Raw genomic sequence first — 23715 nt, forward strand, 5'->3', positions numbered from 1 at the left:
CACCACATATGTAAGACCAATCCTGGAGTATGCGGCCCCAGCATGGAGCCCGTACCTTGTCAAGCACAAGACGAAGCTGGAAAAAGTCCAAAGGTATGCTACTAGACTAGTCCCAGAACTAAGAGGCATGAGTTATGAGGAAAGGCTGCGGGAAATGCACCTTACGACACTGGAAGACAGAAGAGTAAGGGGGGACATGATCACAACCTACAAAATCCTCAGGGGAATCGACCGGGTAAACAGGGATGAACTATTCAAAACTGGTGGGACGCGAACAAGGGGACACAGGTGGAAGCTGAGTACCCAAATGAGCCACAGAGACGTTAGAAAGAACTTTTTCAGGGTCAGAGTAGTTAGAAATGGAATGCATTAGGAAGTGATGTGGTGGAGGCTGACTCCATACACAGTTTCAAATGTAGATATGATAGAGCCCAATAGGCTCAGGAATCTGTACACCAGTTGATTGACAGTTGAGAGGCGGGACCAAAGAGCCAGAGCTCAACCCCCGCAAGCACAATTAGGTGAGTACAATTAGGTGAGTACACACACACACACACACACACACACACACACACACACACACACACACACACACACACACACACACACACACACACACACACACACACACACACACACACACACACACACACAAACACACACACACACACACACACACACACACACACACACACACACACACACACACACACACACACACACACACACACACACACACACACACACACTGGGGAAGTAAGGAAGTGTTTACTTGGGGAAGTAAGGAAGTGTTTACTAGAGTTGGACGTGACGAAGGCTATAGGCCCAGATGGAATCTCCCCTTGGGTTCTAAAGGAAGGAGCAAGAGAACTGAGCCTACCACTCTCCATAGTGTATAACAAATCACTGGCAACAGGGGAACTGCCAGATATTTGGAAAGCAGCTAACGTAGTCCCGATATACAAGAAAGGGAATAGACAGGAGGCACTGAACTACAGGCCAGTGTCCCTAACCTGCATACCATGCAAGCTGATGGAGAAGATTGTGCGAAAAAAACTAGTGGAGCATCTGGAGCGAAGGAACTTTGTAACACAGCATCAACATGGGTTCAGGGATGGCAGGTCCTGCCTCACAGGGTTACTTGAATTCTACGACCAGGCAACAAAAATAAGGCAAGAAAGAGAAGAGTGGGCAGACTGCATATTTTTGGATTGTCAGAAAGCCTTTGATACAGTGCCACACAAGAGGCTAGTGCGAAAGTTGGAGATGCAGGATGGAGTGAGAGGGAAGGTATTCCGGTGGATAGAGGAGTACCTAAGCAACAGGAGACAACGAGTCTGTGTGAAAGGTGAGGTCTCAGATTGGCGAGACGTCACAAGTGGAGTCCCGCAGGGGTCAGTCCTTGGACCTATACTGTTTCTGGTATATGTAAATGATCTCACAGAGGGTATAGATTCGTTCCTCTCAATGTTTGCCGACGATGCAAAAATTATGAGGAGGATTGAAACAGAGGATGATAGTAGGAGGCTACAAGATGACCTGGATAGACGGAGTGAATGGTCCAACAAATGGCTGTTGAAGTTCAACCCGAGTAAATGCAAAGTAATGAAACTAGGCAGTGGAAACAGGAGGCCAGGCACAGGATACAGAATAGGAGACGAAGTACTTAATGAAACAGACAGAGAGAAAGATCTAGGAGTTGATATCACACCAAACCTGTCTCCTGAAGCCCACATAAAGAGAATAACGTCTGCGGAATATGCGAGGCTGGCTAACATCAGAACGGCGTTCAGGAACCTGTGTAAGGAATCATTCAGAATCTTGTACACCACATATGTAAGACCAATCCTGGAGTATGCGGCCCCGGCATGGAGCCCGTACCTTGTCAAGCACAAGACGAAGCTGGAAAAAGTCCAAAGGTATCCTACTAGACTAGTCCCAGAACTAAGAGGCATGAGTTATGAGGAAAGGCTGCGGGAAATGCACCTTACGACACTGGAAGACAGAAGAGTAAGGGGGGACATGATCACAACCTACAAAATCCTCAGGGGAATTGACCGGGTAAACAAGGATGAACTATTCAAAACTGGTGGGACGCGAACAAGGGGACACAGGTGGAAGCTGAGTACCCAAATGAGCCACAGAGACGTTAGAAAGAACTTTTTCAGGGTCAGAGTAGTTAGTAAATGGAATGCATTAGGAAGTGATGTGGTGGAGGCTGACTCCATACACAGTTTCAAATGTAGATATGATAGAGCCCAATAGGCTCAGGAATCTGTACACCAGTTGATTGTCGGGTGAGAGGCGGGACCAAAGAGCCAGAGCTCAACCCCCGCAAGCACAATTAGGTGAGTACAATTAGGTGAGTACACACACACACACACACACACACACACACACACACACACACACACACACACACACACACACACACACACACACACACACACACACACACACACACACACTGGGGAAGTAAGGAAGTGTTTACTTGGGGAAGTAAGGAAGTGTTTACTAGAGTTGGACGTGACGAAGGCTATAGGCCCAGATGGAATCTCCCCTTGGGTTCTAAAGGAAGGAGCAAGAGAACTGAGCCTACCACTCTCCATAGTGTATAACAAATCACTGGCAACAGGGGAACTGAGCCAGTGATTGACAAATATCTGGCAGGGGAACTGCCAGATATTTGGAAAGCAGCTAACGTAGTCCCGATATACAAGAAAGGGAATAGACAGGAGGCACTGAACTACAGGCCAGTGTCCCTAACCTGCATACCATGCAAGCTGATGGAGAAGATTGTGCGAAAAAAACTAGTGGAGCATCTGGAGCGAAGGAACTTTGTAACACAGCATCAACATGGGTTCAGTGATGGCAGGTCCTGCCTCACAGGGTTACTTGAATTCTACGACCAGGCAACAAAAATAAGGCAAGAAAGAGAAGAGTGGGCAGACTGCATATTTTTGGATTGTCAGAAAGCCTTTGATACAGTGCCAAACAAGAGGCTAGTGCGAAAGTTGGAGATGCAGGCTGGAGTGAGAGGGAAGGTACTCCGGTGGATAGAGGAGTACCTAAGCAACAGGAGACAACGAGTCTGTGTGAAAGGTGAGGTCTCAGATTGGCGAGACGTCACAAGTGGAGTCCCGCAGGGGTCAGTCCTTGGACCTATACTGTTTCTGGTATATGTAAATGATCTCCCAGAGGGTATAGATTCGTTCCTCTCAATGTTTGCCGACGATGCAAAAATTATGAGGAGGATTGAAACAGAGGATGATAGTAGGAGGCTACAAGATGACCTGGATAGACTGAGTGAATGGTCCAACAAATGGCTGTTGAAGTTCAACCCGAGTAAATGCAAAGTAATGAAACTAGGCAGTGGAAACAGGAGGCCAGGCACAGGATACAGAATAGGAGACGAAGTACTTAATGAAACAGACAGAGAGAAAGATCTAGGAGTTGATATCACACCAAACCTGTCTCCTGAAGCCCACATAAAGAGAATAACGTCTGCGGCATATGCGAGGCTGGCTAACATCAAAACGGCGTTCAGGAACCTGTGTAAGGAATCATTCAGAATCTTGTACACCACATATGTAAGACCAATCCTGGAGTATGCGGCCCCAGCATGGAGCCCGTACCTTGTCAAGCACAAGACGAAGCTGGAAAAAGTCCAAAGGTATGCTACTAGACTAGTCCCAGAACTAAGAGGCATGAGTTATGAGGAAAGGCTGCGGGAAATGCACCTTACGACACTGGAAGACAGAAGAGTAAGGGGGGACATGATCACAACTTACAAAATCCTCAGGGGAATTGACCGGGTAAACAAGGATGAACTATTCAAAACTGGTGGGACGCGAACAAGGGGACACAGGTGGAAGCTGAGTACCCAAATGAGCCACAGAGACGTTAGAAAGAACTTTTTCAGGGTCAGAGTAGTTAGTAAATGGAATGCATTAGGAAGTGATGTGGTGGAGGCTGACTCCATACACAGTTTCAAATGTAGATATGATAGAGCCCAATAGGCTCAGGAATCTGTACACCAGTTGATTGTCGGTTGAGAGGCGGGACCAAAGAGCCAGAGCTCAACCCTCGCAAGCACAATTAGGTGAGTACAATTAGGTGAGTACACACACACACACACACACACACACACACACACACACACACACACACACACACACACACACACACACACACACACACACACACACACACACACACACACACTGGGGAAGTAAGGAAGTGTTTACTTGGGGAAGTAAGGAAGTGTTTACTGGAGTTGGACGTGACGAAGGCTATAGGCCCAGATGGAATCTCCCCTTGGGTTCTAAAGGAAAGAGCAAGAGAACTGAGCCTACCACTCTCCATAGTGTATAACAAATCACTGGCAACAGGGGAACTGCCAGATATTTGGAAAGCAGCTAACGTAGTCCCGATATACAAGAAAGGGAATAGACAGGAGGCACTGAACTACAGGCCAGTGTCCCTAACCTGTATACCATGCAAGCTGATGGAGAAGATTGTGCGAAAAAAACTAGTGGAGCATCTGGAGCGAAGGAACTTTGTAACACAGCATCTACATGGGTTCAGGGATGGCAGGTCCTGCCTCACAGGGTTACTTGAATTCTACGACCAGGCAACAAAAATAAGGCAAGAAAGAAAAGAGTGGGCAGACTGCATATTTTTGGATTGTCAGAAAGCCTTTGATACAGTGCCACACAAGAGGCTAGTGCGAAAGTTGGAGATGCAGGCTGGAGTGAGAGGGAAGGTACTCCGGTGGATAGAGGAGTACCTAAGCAACAGGAGACAACGAGTCTGTGTGAGGGGTGAGGTCTCAGATTGGCGAGACGTCACAAGTGGAGTCCCGCAGGGGTCAGTCCTTGGACCTATACTGTTTCTGGTATATGTAAATGATCTCCCAGAGGGTATAGATTCGTTCCTCTCAATGTTTGCCGACGATGTAAAAATTATGAGGAGGATTGAAACAGAGGATGATAGTAGGAGGCTACAAGATGACCTGGATAGACTGAGTGAATGGTCCAACAAATGGCTGTTGAAGTTCAACCCGAGTAAATGCAAAGTAATGAAACTAGGCAGTGGAAACAAGAGGCCAGGCACAGGATACAGAATAGGAGATGAAGTACTTAATGAAACAGACAGAGACAAAGATCTAGGAGTTGATATCACACCAAACCTGTCTCCTGAAGCCCACATAAAGAGAATAACGTCTGCGGCATATGCGAGGCTGGCTAACATCAGAACGGCGTTCAGGAACCTGTGTAAGGAATCATTCAGAATCTTGTACACCACATATGTAAGACCAATCCTGGAGTATGCGGCCCCAGCATGGAGCCCGTACCTTGTCAAGCACAAGACGAAGCTGGAAAAAGTCCAAAGGTATGCTACTAGACTAGTCCCAGAACTAAGAGGCATGAGTTATGAGGAAAGGCTGCGGGAAATGCACCTTACGACACTGGAAGACAGAAGAGTAAGGGGGGACATGATCACAACCTACAAAATCCTCAGGGGAATCGACCGGGTCAACAGGGATGAACTATTCAAAACTGGTGGGACGCGAACAAGGGGACACAGGTGGAAGCTGAGTACCCAAATGAGCCACAGAGACGTTAGAAAGAACTTTTTCAGGGTCAGAGTAGTTAGAAATGGAATGCATTAGGAAGTGATGTGGTGGAGGTTGACTCCATACACAGTTTCAAATGTAGATATGATAGAGCCCAATAGGCTCAGGAATCTGTACACCAGTTGATTGACAGTTGAGAGGCGGGACCAAAGAGCCAGAGCTCAACCCCCGCAAGCACAATTAGGTGAGTACAATTAGGTGAGTACACACACACACACACACACACACACACACACACACACACACACACACACACACACACACACACACACACACACACACACACACACACACACACACACACAAACACACACACACACACACACACACACACACACACACACACACACACACACACACACACACACACACACACACACACACACACACACACACACACACACACACACACACACACACACACACACACACACACACACACACACACACACTGGGGAAGTAAGGAAGTGTTTACTTGGGGAAGTAAGGAAGTGTTTACTTGGGAAAGTAAGGAAGTGTTTACTAGAGTTGGACGTGACGAAGGCTATAGGCCCAGATGGAATCTCCCCTTGGGTTCTAAAGGAAAGAGCAAGAGAACTGAGCCTACCACTCTCCATAGTGTATAACAAATCACTGGCAACAGGGGAACTGCCAGATATTTGGACAGCAGCTAACGTAGTCCCGATATACAAGAAAGGGAATAGACAGGAGGCACTGAACTACAGGCCAGTGTCCCTAACCTGTATACCATGCAAGCTGATGGAGAAGATTGTGCGAAAAAAACTAGTGGAGCATCTGGAGCGAAGGAACTTTGTAACACAGCATCAACATGGGTTCAGGGATGGCAGGTCCTGCCTCACAGGGTTACTTGAATTCTACGACCAGGCAACAAAAATAAGGCAAGAAAGAAAAGAGTGGGCAGACTGCATATTTTTGGATTGTCAGAAAGCCTTTGATACAGTGCCACACAAGAGGCTAGTGCGAAAGTTGGAGATGCAGGCTGGAGTGAGAGGGAAGGTACTCTGGTGGATAGAGGAGTACCTAAGCAACAGGAGACAACGAGTCTGTGTGAGGGGTGAGGTCTCAGATTGGCGAGACGTCACAAGTGGAGTCCCGCAGGGGTCAGTCCTTGGACCTATACTGTTTCTGGTATATGTAAATGATCTCCCAGAGGGTATAGATTCGTTCCTCTCAATGTTTGCCGACGATGTAAAAAATATGAGGAGGATTGAAACAGAGGATGATAGTAGGAGGCTACAAGATGACCTGGATAGACTGAGTGAATGGTCCAACAAATGGCTGTTGAAGTTCAACCCGAGTAAATGCAAAGTAATGAAACTAGGCAGTGGAAACAAGAGGCCAGGCACAGGATACAGAATAGGAGATGAAGTACTTAATGAAACAGACAGAGACAAAGATCTAGGAGTTGATATCACACCAAACCTGTCTCCTGAAGCCCACATAAAGAGAATAACGTCTGCGGCATATGCGAGGCTGGCTAACATCAGAACGGCGTTCAGGAACCTGTGTAAGGAATCATTCAGAATCTTGTACACAACATATGTACGACCAATCCTGGAGTATGCGGCCCCAGCATGGAGCCCGTACCTTGTCAAGCACAAGACGAAGCTGGAAAAAGTCCAAAGGTATGCTACTAGACTAGTCCCAGAACTAAGAGGCATGAGTTATGAGGAAAGGTTGCGGGAAATGCACCTTACGACACTGGAAGACAGAAGAGTAAGGGGGGACATGATCACAACCTACAAAATCCTCAGGGGAATCGACCGGGCAAACAAGGATGAACTATTCAAAACTGGTGGGACGCGAACAAGGGGACACAGGTGGAAGCTGAGTACCCAAATGAGCCACAGAGACGTTAGAAAGAACTTTTTCAGGGTCAGAGTAGTTAGAAATGGAATGCATTAGGAAGTGATGTGGTGGAGGCTGACTCCATACACAGTTTCAAATGTAGATATGATAGAGCCCAACAGGCTCAGGAATCTGTACACCAGTTGATTGACGGTTGAGAGGCGGGACCAAAGAGCCAGAGCTCAACCCCCGCAAGCACAATTAGGTGAGTACAATTAGGTGAGTACACACACACACACACACACACACACACACACACACACACACACACTGGGGAAGTAAGGAAGTGTTTACTTGGGGAAGTAAGGAAGTGTTTACTAGAGTTGGACGTGACGAAGGCTATAGGCCCAGATGGAATCTCCCCTTGGGTTCTAAAGGAAGGAGCAAGAGAACTGAGCCTACCACTCTCCATAGTGTATAACAAATCACTGGCAACAGGGGAACTGCCAGATATATGGAAAGCAGCTAACGTAGTCCCGATATACATGAAAGGGAATAGACAGGAGGCACTGAACTACAGGCCAGTGTCCCTAACCTGCATACCATGCAATTCTGATGGAGAAGATTGTGCGAAAAAAACTAGTGGAGCATCTGGAGCGAAGGAACTTTGTAACACAGCATCAACATGGGTTCAGGGATGGCAGGTCCTGCCTCACAGGGTTACTTGAATTCTACGACCAGGCAACAAAAATAAGGCAAGAAAGAGAAGAGTGGGCAGACTGCATATTTTTGGATTGTCAGAAAGCCTTTGATACAGTGCCACACAAGAGGCTAGTGCGAAAGTTGGAGATGCAGGCTGGAGTGAGAGGGAAGGTACTCCGGTGGATAGAGGAGTACCTAAGCAACAGGAGACAACGAGTCTGTGTGAAAGGTGAGGTCTCAGATTGGCGAGACGTCACAAGTGGAGTCCCGCAGGGGTCAGTCCTTGGACCTATACTGTTTCTGGTATATGTAAATGATCTCCCAGAGGGTATAGATTCGTTCCTCTCAATGTTTGCCGACGATGCAACAATTATGAAGAGGATTGAAACAGAGGATGATAGTAGGAGGCTACAAGATGACCTGGATAGACTGAGTGAATGGTCCAACAAATGGCTGTTGAAGTTCAACCCGAGTAAATGCAAAGTAATGAAACTAGGCAGTGGAAACAGGAGGCCAGGCACAGGATACAGAATAGGAGACGAAGTACTTAATGAAACAGACAGAGAGAAAGATCTAGGAGTTGATATCACACCAAACCTGTCTCCTGAAGCCCACATAAAGAGAATAACGTCTGCGGCATATGCGAGGCTGGCTAACATCAGAACGGCGTTCAGGAACCTGTGTAAGGAATCATTCAGAATCTTGTACACCACATATGTAAGACCAATCCTGGAGTATGCGGCCCCAGCATGGAGCCCGTACCTTGTCAAGCACAAGACGAAGCTGGAAAAAGTCCAAAGGTATGCTACTAGACTAGTCCCAGAACTAAGAGGCATGAGTTATGAGGAAAGGCTGCGGGAAATGCACCTTACGACACTGGAAGACAGAAGAGTAATGGGGGACATGATCACAACCTACAAAATCCTCAGGGGAATTGACCGGGTAAACAAGGATGAACTATTCAAAACTGGTGGGACGCGAACAAGGGGACACAGGTGGAAGCTGAGTACCAAAATGAGCCACAGAGACGTTAGAAAGAACTTTTTCAGGGTCAGAGTAGTTAGTAAATGGAATGCATTATTAAGTGATGTGGTGGAGGCTGACTCCATACACAGTTTCAAATGTAGATATGATAGAGCCCAATAGGCTCAGGAATCTGTACACCAGTTGATTGACGGTTGAGAGGCGGGACCAAAGAGCCAGAGCTCAACCCCCGCAAGCACAATTAGGTGAGTACACACACACACACACACACACACACACACACACACACACACACACACACACACACACACACACAAAATCCCCTGCAAAATACTTGAAAGAATAATTAGGCTAAGACTTGTTGAGCACCTGGAGAGCATTGGGTTTGTAAACAAGCACCAACATGGGTTCTGGACAGGGAAATCATGCCTAACAAACCTTTTAGAATTCTATGATAAAGTAACAAGGATAAGGCAGGACAGAGAAGGCTGGGCAGACTGCATATTTCTTGACTGCCAAAAGGCCTTTGATACAGTACCGCACATGAGACTGCTATACAAACTTGAGAGGCAGGCAGGAGTAAGCGGAAAGGCTCTAGTATGGGTGAAGAACTACCTAACAGGAAGGAGCCAGAGGGTAATGGTAAGGGGCGAAAAGTCGGACTGGCGAACAGTAACAAGTGGAGTACCTCAAGGATCGGTGCTGGGACCAATCCTCTTTCTAATTTACGTAAATGATATGTTTACAGGAGTGGAATCATACATGTCAATGTTTGCAGATGACGCAAAATTAATGAGAAGAGTTGTGACAGACGAAGATTGTAGGATCCTCCAAGAGGACTTAAACAGGCTGCAGAGATGGTCAGGGAAATGGCTACTGGAGTTTAACACCAGTAAATGTAAAGTTATGGAAATGGGATCAGGTGACAGGAGACCAAAGGGACAGTACACAATGAAGGGGAACAGTCTACCTGTAACGATTCGAGAAAGAGACCTGGGAGTGGATGTGACACCTAATCTAACTCCTGAGGCACATATAAATAGGATAACGACAGCAGCGTACTCTACACTGGCGAAAATTAGAACTTCATTCAGAAACCTAAATGAGGAAGCTTTTAGGGCGCTTTACACTGCCTACGTGAGACCCGTCTTAGAGTATGCCGCGCCATCATGGAGCCCCCACCTGAAGAAACACATAAAGAAACTGGAGAAGGTTCAGAGGTTTGCAACGAGGCTTGTCCCAGAGCTACGAGGGATGGGATATGAAGAGCGGCTGAAGGAACTGAACCTTACGACACTAGAGAAAAGAAGGGAGAGAGGAGATATGATAGGGACATATAAAATACTCAGGGGAATTGACAAAGTGGAAATAGATGAAATGTTCACACGTAATAATAACAGAACGAGGGGACATGGGTGGAAACTGGAAACTCAGATGAGTCACAGAGATGTTAGGAAGTTTTCTTTTAGCGTGAGAGTAGTAGAAAAATGGAATGCACTTGGGGAACAGGTTGTGGAAGCAAATACTATTCATACTTTTAAAACTAGGTATGATAGGGAAATGGGACAGGAGTCATTGCAGTAAACAACCGATAGCTAGAAAGGCGGGATCCAAGAGTCAATGCTCGATCCTGCAAGCACATATAGGTGAGTACATATAGGTGAGTACACACACACACACACACACACACACACACACACACACACACACACACACACACACACACACACTGGGGAAGTAAGGAAGTGTTTACTTGGGGAAGTAAGGAAGTGTTTACTAGAGTTGGACGTGACGAAGGCTATAGGCCCAGATGGAATCTCCCCTTGGGTTCTAAAGGAAGGAGCAAGAGAACTGAGCCTACCACTCTCCATAGTGTATAACAAATCACTGGCAACAGGGGAACTGCCAGATATTTGGAAAGCAGCTAACGTAGTCCCGATATACAAGAAAGGGAATAGACAGGAGGCACTGAACTACAGGCCAGTGTCCCTAACCTGCATACCATGCAAGCTGATGGAGAAGATTGTGCGAAAAAAACTAGTGGAGCATCTGGAGCGAAGGAACTTTGTAACACAGCATCAACATGGGTTCAGGGATGGCAGGTCCTGCCTCACAGGGTTACTTGAATTCTACGACCAGGCAACAAAAATAAGGCAAGAAAGAGAAGAGTGGGCAGACTGCATATTTTTGGATTGTCAGAAAGCCTTTGATACAGTGCCACACAAGAGGCTAGTGCGAAAGTTGGAGATGCAGGCTGGAGTGAGAGGGAAGGTACTCCGGTGGATAGAGGAGTACCTAAGCAACAGGAGACAACGAGTCTGTGTGAAAGGTGATGTCTCAGATTGGCGAGACGTCACAAGTGGAGTCCCGCAGGGGTCAGTCCTTGGACCTATACTGTTTCTGGTATATGTAAATGATCTCCCAGAGGGTATAGATTCGTTCCTCTCAATGTTTGCCGACGATGCAAAAATTATGAGGAGGATTGAAACAGAGGATGATAGTAGAAGGCTACAAGATGACCTGGATAGACTGAGTGAATGGTCCAACAAATGGCTGTTGAAGTTCAACCCGAGTAAATGCAAAGTAATGAAACTAGGCAGTGGGAAACAGGAGGCCAGGCACAGGATACAGAATAGGAGACGAAGTACTTAATGAAACAGACAGAGAGAAAGATCTAGGAGTTGATATCACACCAAACCTGTCTCCTGAAGCCCACATAAAGAGAATAACGTCTGCGGCATATGCGAGGCTGGCTAACATCAGAACGGCGTTCAGGAACCTGTGTAAGGAATCATTCAGAATCTTGTACACCACATATGTAAGACCAATCCTGGAGTATGCGGCCCCAGCATGGAGCCCGTACCTTGTCAAGCACATGACGAAGCTGGAAAAAGTCCAAAGGTATGCTACTAGACTAGTCCCAGAACTAAGAGGCATGAGTTATGAGGAAAGGCTGCGGGAAATGCACCTTACGACACTGGAAGACAGAAGAGTAAGGGGGGACATGATCACAACCTACAAAATCCTCAGGGGAATTGACCGGGTAAACAAGGATGAACTATTTAAAACTGGTGGGACGCGAACAAGGGGACACAGGTGGAAGCTGAGTACCCAAATGAGCCACAGAGACGTCAGAAAGAACTTTTTCAGGGTCAGAGTAGTTAGTAAATGGAATGCATTAGGAAGTGATGTGGTGGAGGCTGACGCCATACACAGTTTCAAATGTAGATATGATAGAGCCCAATAGGCTCAGGAATCTGTACACCAGTTGATTGACGGTTGAGAGGTGGGACCAAAGAGCCAGAGCTCAACCCCCGCAAGCACAATTAGGTGAGTACAATTAGGTGAGTACACACACACACACACACACACACACACACACACACACACACACACACACACACACACACACACACACACACACACACACACACACACACACACACACACACACACACACACACACAAACACACACACACACACACACACACACACACACACACACACACACACACACACACACACACACACACACACACACACACACACACACACACACACACACACACACACACACACACACACACACACACACACACACACTGGGGAAGTAAGGAAGTGTTTACTTGGGGAAGTAAGGAAGTGTTTACTAGAGTTGGACGTGACGAAGGCTATAGGCCCAGATGGAATCTCCCATTGGGTTCTAAAGGAAAGAGCAAGAGAACTGAGCCTACCACTCTCCATACTGTATAACAAATCACTGGCAACAGGGGAACTGCCAGATATTTGGAAAGCAGCTAACGTAGTCCCGATATACAAGAAAGGGAATAGACAGGAGGCACTGAACTACAGGCCAGTGTCCCTAACCTGTATACCATGCAAGCTGATGGAGAAGATTGTGCGAAAAAAACTAGTGGAGCATCTGGAGCGAAGGAACTTTGTAACACAGCATCAACATGGGTTCAGGGATGGCAGGTCCTGCCTCACTGGGTTACTTGAATTCTACGACCAGGCAACAAAAATAAGGCAAGAAAGAGAAGAGTGGGCAGACTGCATATTTTTGGATTGTCAGAAAGCCTTTGATACAGTGCCACACAAGAGGCTAGTGCGAAAGTTGGAGATGCAGGCTGGAGTGAGAGGGAAGGTACTCCGGTGGATAGAGGAGTACCTAAGCAACAGGAGACAACGAGTCTGTGTGAAAGGTGAGGTCTCAGATTGGCGAGACGTCACAAGTGGAGTCCCGCAGGGGTCAGTCCTTGGACCTATACTGTTTCTGGTATATGTAAATGATCTCCCAGAGTGTATAGATTCGTTCCTCTCAATGTTTGCCGACGATGCAAAAATTATGAGGAGGATTGAAACAGAGGATGATAGTAGGAGGCTACAAGATGACCTGGATAGACTGAGTGAATGGTCCAACAAATGGCTGTTGAAGTTCAACCCGAGTAAATGCAAAGTAATGAAACTAGGCAGTGGAAACAGGAGGCCAGGCACAGGATACAGAATAGGAGACGAAGTACTTAATGAAACAGACAGAGAGAAAGATCTAGGAGTTGATATCACACCAAACCTGTCTCCTGAAGCCCACATAAAGAGAATAACGTCTGCGGCATATGCGAGGCTGGCTAACATCAGAACGGCGTTCAGGAACCTGTGTAAGGAATCATTCAGAATCTTGTACACCACATATGTAAGACCAATCCTGGAGTATGCGGCCCCAGCATGGAGCCCGTACCTTGTCAAGCACAAGACGAAGCTGGAAAAAGTCCAAAGGTATGCTACTAGACTAGTCCCAGAACTAAGAGGCATGAGTTATGAGGAAAGGCTGCGGGAAATGCACCTTACGACACTGGAAGACAGAAGAGTAAGGGGGGACATGATCACAACCTACAAAATCCTCAGGGGAATTGACCGGGTAAACAAGGATGAACTATTCAAAACAGGTGGGACGCGAACAAGGGGACACAGGTGGAAGCTGAGTACCAAAATGAGCCACAGAGACGTTAGAAAGAACTTTTTCAGGGTCAGAGTAGTTAGTAAATGGAATGCATTATTAAGTGATGTGGTGGAGGCTGACTCCATACACAGTTTCATATGTAGATATGATAGAGCCCAATAGGCTCAGGAATCTGTATACCAGTTGATTGACGGTTGAGAGGCGGGACCAAAGAGCCAGAGCTCAACCCCCGCAAGCACAATTAGGTGAGTACAATTAGGTGAGTACACACACACACACACACACACACACACACACACACACACACACACACACACACACACACACACACACACACACACACACACACACACACACACACAGACACACACACACACACACACACACACACACACACACACACACACACACACACACACACACACACACACACACACACACACACACACACACACACACACACACACACACACAAACACACACACACACTGGGGAAGTAAGGAAGTGTTTACTTGGGGAAGTAAGGAAGTGTTTACTAGAGTTGGACGTGACGAAGGCTATAGGCCCAGATGGAATCTCCCCTTGGGTTCTAAAGGAAGGAGCAAGAGAACTGAGCCTACCACTCTCCATAGTGTATAACAAATCACTGGCAACAGGGGAACTGCCAGATATTTAGAAAGCAGCTAACGTAGTCCCGATATACAAGAAAGGGAATAGACAGGAGGCACTGAACTACAGGCCAGTGTCCCTAACCTGCATACCATGCAAGCTGATGGAGAAGATTGTGCGAAAAAAACTAGTGGAGCATCTGGAGCGAAGGAACTTTGTAACACAGCATCAACATGGGTTCAGGGATGGCAGGTCCTGCCTCACAGGGTTACTTGAATTCTACGACCAGGCAACAAAAATAAGGCAAGAAAGAGAAGAGTGGGCAGACTGCATATTTTTGGATTGTCAGAAAGCCTTTGATACAGTGCCACACAAGAGGCTAGTGTGAAAGTTGGAGATGCAGGCTGGAGTGAGAGGGAAGGTACTCCGGTGGATAGAGGAGTACCTAAGCAACAGGAGACAACAAGTCTGTGTGAGGGGTGAGGTCTCAGATTGGCGAGACGTCACAAGTGGAGTCCCGCAGGGGTCAGTCCTTGGACCTATACTGTTTCTGGTATATGTAAATGATCTCCCAGAGGGTATAGATTCGTTCCTCTCAATGTTTGCCGACGATGCAAAAATTATGAGGAGGATTGAAACAGAGGATAATAGTAGGAGGCTACAAGATGACCTGGATAGACTGAGTGAATGGTCCAACAAATGGCTGTTGAAGTTCAACCCGAGTAAATGCAAAGTAATGAAACTAGGCAGTGGAAACAGGAGGCCAGGCACAGGATACAGAATAGGAGACGAAGTACTTAATGAAACAGACAGAGAGAAAGATCTAGGAGTTGATATCACACCAAACCTGTCTCCTGAAGCCCACATAAAGAGAATAACGTCTGCGGCATATGCGAGGATGGCTAACATAAGAACGGCGTTCAGGAACCTGTGTAAGGAATCATTCAGAATCTTGTACACCACATATGTAAGACCAATCCTGGAGTATGCGGCCCCGGCATGGAGCCCGTACCTTGTCAAGCACATGACGAAGCTGGAAAAAGTCCAAAGGTATGCTACTAGACTAGTCCCAGAACTAAGAGGCATGAGTTATGAGGAAAGGCTGCGGGAAATGCACCTTACGACACTGGAAGACAGAAACGTAAGGGGGGACATGATCACAACCTACAAAATCCTCAGGGGAATTGACCGGGTAAACAAGGATGAACTATTCAAAACTGGTGGGACGCGAACAAGGGGACACAGGTGGAAGCTGAGTACCCAAATGAGCCACAGAGACGTTAGAAAGAACTTTTTCAGGGTCAGAGTAGTTAGTAAATGGAATGCATTAGGAAGTGATGTGGTGGAGGCTGACTCCATACAGTTTCAAATGTAGATATGATAGAGCCCAATAGGCTCAGGAATCTGTACACCAGTTGATTGACGGTTGAGAGGCGGGACCAAAGAGCCAGAGCTCAACCCCCGCAAGCACAATTAGGTGAGTACAATTAGGTGAGTACACACACACACACACACACACACACACACACACACACACACACACACACACACACACACACACACACACACACACACACACACACACACACACACACACACACACACACACACACACACACACACACTGGGGAAGTAAGGAAGTGTTTACTTGGGGAAGTAAGGAAGTGTTTACTAGAGTTGGACGTGACGAAGGCTATAGGCCCAGATGGAATCTCCCCTTGGGTTCTAAAGGAAAGAGCAAGAGAACTGAGCCTACCACTCTCCATAGTGTATAACAAATCACTGGCAACAGGGGAACTGCCAGATATTTGGAAAGCAGCTAACGTAGTCCCGATATACAAGAAAGGGAATAGACAGGAGGCACTGAACTACAGGCCAGTGTCCCTAACCTGTATACCATGCAAGCTGATGGAGAAGATTGTGCGAAAAAAACTAGTGGAGCATCTGGAGCGAAGGAACTTTGTAACACAGCATCAACATGGGTTCAGGGATGGCAGGTCCTGCCTCACAGGGTTACTTGAATTCTACGACCAGGCAACAAAAATAAGGCAAGAAAGAGAAGAGTGGGCAGACTGCATATTTTTGGATTGTCAGAAAGCCTTTGATACAGTGCCACACAAGAGGCTAGTGCGAAAGTTGGAGATGCAGGCTGGAGTGAGAGGGAAGGTACTCCGGTGGATAGAGGAGTACCTAAGCAACAGGAGACAACGAGTCTGTGTGAAAGGTGAGGTCTCAGATTGGCGAGACGTCACAAGTGGAGTCCCGCAGGGGTCAGTCCTTGGACCTATACTGTTTCTGGTATATGTAAATGATCTCCCAGAGGGTATAGATTCGTTCCTCTCAATGTTTGCCGACGATGCAAAAATTATGAGGAGGATTGAAACAGAGGATGATAGTAGGAGGCTACAAGATGACCTGGATAGACTGAGTGAATGGTCCAACAAATGGCTGTTGAAGTTCAACCCGAGTAAATGCAAAGTAATGAAACTAGGCAGTGGAAACAGGAGGCCAGGCACAGGATACAGAATAGGAGACGAAGTACTTAATGAAACAGACAGAGAGAAAGATCTAGGAGTTGATATCACACCAAACCTGTCTCCTGAAGCCCACATAAAGAGAATAACGTCTGCGGCATATGCGAGGCTGGCTAACATCAGAACGGCGTTCAGGAACCTGTGTAAGGAATCATTCAGAATCTTGTACACCACATATGTAAGACCAATCCTGGAGTATGCGGCCCCAGAATGGAGCCCGTACCTTGTCAAGCACAAGACGAAGCTGGAAAAAGTCCAAAGGTATGCTACTAGACTAGTCCCAGAACTAAGAGGCATGAGTTATGAGGAAAGGCTGCGGGAAATGCACCTTTCGACACTGGAAGACAGAAGAGTAAGGGGGGACATGATCACAACCTACAAAATCCTCAGGGGAATTGACCGGGTAAACAAGGATGAACTATTCAAAACTGGTGGGACGCGAACAAGGGGACACAGGTGGAAGCTGAGTACCAAAATGAGCCACAGAGACGTTAGAAAGAACTTTTTCAGGGTCAGAGTAGTTAGTAAATGGAATGCATTATTAAGTGATGTGGTGGAGGCTGACTCCATACACAGTTTCAAATGTAGATATGATAGAGCCCAATAGGCTCAGGAATCTGTACACCAGTTGATTGACGGTTGAGAGGCGGGACCAAAGAGCCAGAGCTCAACCCCCACAAGCACAATTAGGTGAGTACAATTAGGTGAGTACACACACACACACACACACACACACACACACACACACACACACACACACACACAGACACACACACACACACACACACACACACACACACACACACACACACACACACACACACACACACACACACACACACACACACACACACACACACACACACACACACAGACACACACACACACACACACACACACACACAAACACACACACACTGGGGAAGTAAGGAAGTGTTTACTTGGGGAAGTAAGGAAGTGTTTACTAGAGTTGGACGTGACGAAGGCTATAGGCCCAGATGGAATCTCCCCTTGGGTTCTAAAGGAAGGAGCAAGAGAACTGAGCCTACCACTCTCCATAGTGTATAACAAATCACTGGCAACAGGGGAACTGCCAGATATTTAGAAAGCAGCTAACGTAGTCCCGATATACAAGAAAGGGAATAGACAGGAGGCACTGAACTACAGGCCAGTATCCCTAACCTGCATACCATGCAAGCTGATGGAGAAGATTGTGCGAAAAAAACTAGTGGAGCATCTGGAGCGAAGGAACTTTGTAACACAGCATCAACATGGGTTCAGGGATGGCAGGTCCTGCCTCACAGGGTTACTTGAATTCTACGACCAGGCAACAAAAATAAGGCAAGAAAGAGAAGAGTGGGCAGACTGCATATTTTTGGATTGTCAGAAAGCCTTTGATACAGTGCCACACAAGAGGCTAGTGTGAAAGTTGGAGATGCAGGCTGGAGTGAGAGGGAAGGTACTCCGGTGGATAGAGGAGTACCTAAGCAACAGGAGACAACGAGTCTGTGTGAGGGGTGAGGTCTCAGATTGGCGAGACGTCACAAGTGGAGTCCCGCAGGGGTCAGTCCTTGGACCTATACTGTTTCTGGTATATTTAAATGATCTCCCAGAGGGTATAGATTCGTTCCCCTCAATGTTTGCCGACGATGCAAAAATTATGAGGAGGATTGAAACAGAGGATGATAGTAGGAGGCTACAAGATGACCTGGATAGACTGAGTGAATGGTCCAACAAATGGCTGTTGAAGTTCAACCCGAGTAAATGCAAAGTAATGAAACTAGGCAGTGGAAACAGGAGGCCAGGCACAGGATACAGAATAGGAGACGAAGTACTTAATGAAACAGACAGAGAGAAAGATCTAGGAGTTGATATCACACCAAACCTGTCTCCTGAAGCCCACATAAAGAGAATAACGTCTGCGGCATATGCGAGGATGGCTAACATAAGAACGGCGTTCAGGAACCTGTGTAAGGAATCATTCAGAATCTTGTACACCACATATGTAAGACCAATCCTGGAGTATGCGGCCCCAGCATGGAGCCCGTACCTTGTCAAGCACATGACGAAGCTGGAAAAAGTCCAAAGGTATGCTACTAGACTAGTCCCAGAACTAAGAGGCATGAGTTATGAGGAAAGGCTGCGGGAAATGCACCTTACGACACTGGAAGACAGAAAAGTAAGGGGGGACATGATCACAACCTACAAAATCCTCAGGGGAATTGACCGGGTAAACAAGGATGAACTATTCAAAACTGGTGGGACGCGAACAAGGGGACACAGGTGGAAGCTGAGTACCCAAATGAGCCACAGAGACGTTAGAAAGAACTTTTTCAGGGTCAGAGTAGTTAGTAAATGGAATGCATTAGGAAGTGATGTGGTGGAGGCTGACTCCATACACAGTTTCAAATGTAGATATGATAGAGCCCAATAGGCTCAGGAATCTGTACACCAGTTGATTGACGGTTGAGAGGCGGGACCAAAGAGCCAGAGCTCAACCCCCGCAAGCACAATTAGGTGAGTACAATTAGGTGAGTACACACACACACACACACACACACACACACACACACACACACACACACACACACACACACACACACACACACACACACACACACACACAGACACACACACACACACACACACACACACACACACACACACACACACACACACACACACACACACACACACACACACACACACACACACACACACAAACACACACACACACTGGGGAAGTAAGGAAGTGTTTACTTGGGGAAGTAAGGAAGTGTTTACTAGAGTTGGACGTGACGAAGGCTATAGGCCCAGATGGAATCTCCCCTTGGGTTCTAAAGGAAAGAGCAAGAGAACTGAGCCTACCACTCTCCATAGTGTATAACAAATCACTGGCAACAGGGGAACTGCCAGATATTTAGAAAGCAGCTAACGTAGTCCCGATATACAAGAAAGGGAATAGACAGGAGGCACTGAACTACAGGCCAGTATCCCTAACCTGCATACCATGCAAGCTGATGGAGAAGATTGTGCGAAAAAAACTAGTGGAGCATCTGGAGCGAAGGAACTTTGTAACACAGCATCAACATGGGTTCAGGGATGGCAGGTCCTGCCTCACAGGGTTACTTGAATTCTACGACCAGGCAACAAAAATAAGGCAAGAAAGAGAAGAGTGGGCAGACTGCATATTTTTGGATTGTCAGAAAGCCTTTGATACAGTGCCACACAAGAGGCTAGTGTGAAAGTTGGAGATGCAGGCTGGAGTGAGAGGGAAGGTACTCCGGTGGATAGAGGAGTACCTAAGCAACAGGAGACAACGAGTCTGTGTGAGGGGTGAGGTCTCAGATTGGCGAGACGTCACAAGTGGAGTCCCGCAGGGGTCAGTCCTTGGACCTATACTGTTTCTGGTATATGTAAATGATCTCCCAGAGGGTATAGATTCGTTCCTCTCAATGTTTGCCGACGATGCAAAAATTATGAGGAGGATTGAAACAGAGGATAATAGTAGGAGGCTACAAGATGACCTGGATAGACTGAGTGAATGGTCCAACAAATGGCTGTTGAAGTTCAACCCGAGTAAATGCAAAGTAATGAAACTAGGCAGTGGAAACAGGAGGCCAGGCACAGGATACAGAATAGGAGACGAAGTACTTAATGAAACAGACAGAGAGAAAGATCTAGGAGTTGATATCACACCAAACCTGTCTCCTGAAGCCCACATAAAGAGAATAACGTCTGCAGCATATGCGAGGATGGCTAACATAAGAACGGCGTTCAGGAACCTGTGTAAGGAATCATTCAGAATCTTGTACACCACATATGTAAGACCAATCCTGGAGTATGCGGCCCCAGCATGGAGCCCGTACCTTGTCAAGCACATGACGAAGCTGGAAAAAGTCCAAAGGTATGCTACTAGACTAGTCCCAGAACTAAGAGGCATGAGTTATGAGGAAAGGCTGCGGGAAATGCACCTTACGACACTGGAAGACAGAAAAGTAAGGGGGGACATGATCACAACCTACAAAATCCTCAGGGGAATTGACCGGGTAAACAAGGATGAACTATTCAAAACTGGTGGGACGCGAACAAGGGGACACAGGTGGAAGCTGAGTACCCAAATGAGCCACAGAGACGTTAGAAAGAACTTTTTCAGGGTCAGAGTAGTTAGTAAATGGAATGCATTAGGAAGTGATGTGGTGGAGGCTGACTCCATACAGTTTCAAATGTAGATATGATAGAGCCCAATAGGCTCAGGAATCTGTACACCAGTTGATTGACGGTTGAGAGGCGGGACCAAAGAGCCAGAGCTCAACCCCCGCAAGCACAATTAGGTGAGTACAATTAGGTGAGTACACACACACACACACACACACACACACACACACACACACACACACACACACACACACACACACACACACACACACACACTGGGGAAGTAAGGAAGTGTTTACTTGGGGAAGTAAGGAAGTGTTTACTAGAGTTGGACGTGACGAAGGCTATAGGCCCAGATGGAATCTCCCCTTGGGTTCTAAAGGAAAGAGCAAGAGAACTGAGCCTACCACTCTCCATAGTGTATAACAAATCACTGGCAACAGGGGAACTGCCAGATATTTGGAAAGCAGCTAACGTAGTCCCGATATACAAGAAAGGGAATAGACAGGAGGCACTGAACTACAGGCCAGTGTCCCTAACCTGTATACCATGCAAGCTGATGGAGAAGATTGTGCGAAAAAAACTAGTGGAGCATCTGGAGCGAAGGAACTTTGTAACACAGCATCAACATGGGTTCAGGGATGGCAGGTCCTGCCTCACAGGGTTACTTGAATTCTACGACCAGGCAACAAAAATAAGGCAAGAAAGAGAAGAGTGGGCAGACTGCATATTTTTGGATTGTCAGAAAGCCTTTGATACAGTGCCACACAAGAGGCTAGTGCGAAAGTTAGAGATGCAGGCTGGAGTGAGAGGGAAGGTACTCCGGTGGATAGAGGAGTACCTAAGCAACAGGAGACAACGAGTCTGTGTGAAAGGTGAGGTCTCAGATTGGCGAGACGTCACAAGTGGAGTCCCGCAGGGGTCAGTCCTTGGACCTATACTGTTTCTGGTATATGTAAATGATCTCCCAGAGGGTATAGATTCGTTCCTCTCAATGTTTGCCGACGATGCAAAAATTATGAGGAGGATTGAAACAGAGGATGATAGTAGGAGGCTACAAGATGACCTGGATAGACTGAGTGAATGGTCCAACAAATGGCTGTTGAAGTTCAACCCGAGTAAATGCAAAGTAATGAAACTAGGCAGTGGAAACAGGAGGCCAGGCACAGGATACAGAATAGGAGACGAAGTACTTAATGAAACAGACAGAGAGAAAGATCTAGGAGTTGATATCACACCAAACCTGTCTCCTGAAGCCCACATAAAGAGAATAACGTCTGCGGCATATGCGAGGCTGGCTAACATCAGAACGGCGTTCAGGAACCTGTGTAAGGAATCATTCAGAATCTTGTACACCACATATGTAAGACCAATCCTGGAGTATGCGGCCCCAGAATGGAGCCCGTACCTTGTCAAGCACAAGACGAAGCTGGAAAAAGTCCAAAGGTATGCTACTAGACTAGTCCCAGAACTAAGAGGCATGAGTTATGAGGAAAGGCTGCGGGAAATGCACCTTTCGACACTGGAAGACAGAAGAGTAAGGGGGGACATGATCACAACCTACAAAATCCTCAGGGGAATTGACCGGGTAAACAAGGATGAACTATTCAAAACTGGTGGGACGCGAACAAGGGGACACAGGTGGAAGCTGAGTACCAAAATGAGCCACAGAGACGTTAGAAAGAACTTTTTCAGGGTCAGAGTAGTTAGTAAATGGAATGCATTATTAAGTGATGTGGTGGAGGCTGACTCCATACACAGTTTCAAATGTAGATATGATAGAGCCCAATAGGCTCAGGAATCTGTACACCAGTTGATTGACGGTTGAGAGGCGGGACCAAAGAGCCAGAGCTCAACCCCCACAAGCACAATTAGGTGAGTACAATTAGGTGAGTACACACACACACACACACACACACACACACACACACACACACACACACACACACACACACACACACACACACACACACACACACACACACACACACACACACACACACACACACACACACACACACACACACACACACACACACACACACACACACACACACACACACACACACACACACACACACACACACACACACACACACACACACACACAAACACACACACACTGGGGAAGTAAGGAAGTGTTTACTTGGGGAAGTAAGGAAGTGTTTACTAGAGTTGGACGTGACGAAGGCTATAGGCCCAGATGGAATCTCCCCTTGGGTTCTAAAGGAAGGAGCAAGAGAACTGAGCCTACCACTCTCCATAGTGTATAACAAATCACTGGCAACAGGGGAACTGCCAGATATTTAGAAAGCAGCTAACG

The sequence above is a fragment of the Procambarus clarkii genome, chromosome 11, assembly GCF_040958095.1.
Source record: "Procambarus clarkii isolate CNS0578487 chromosome 11, FALCON_Pclarkii_2.0, whole genome shotgun sequence".
NCBI classification, from domain to species: domain Eukaryota; kingdom Metazoa; phylum Arthropoda; class Malacostraca; order Decapoda; family Cambaridae; genus Procambarus; species Procambarus clarkii.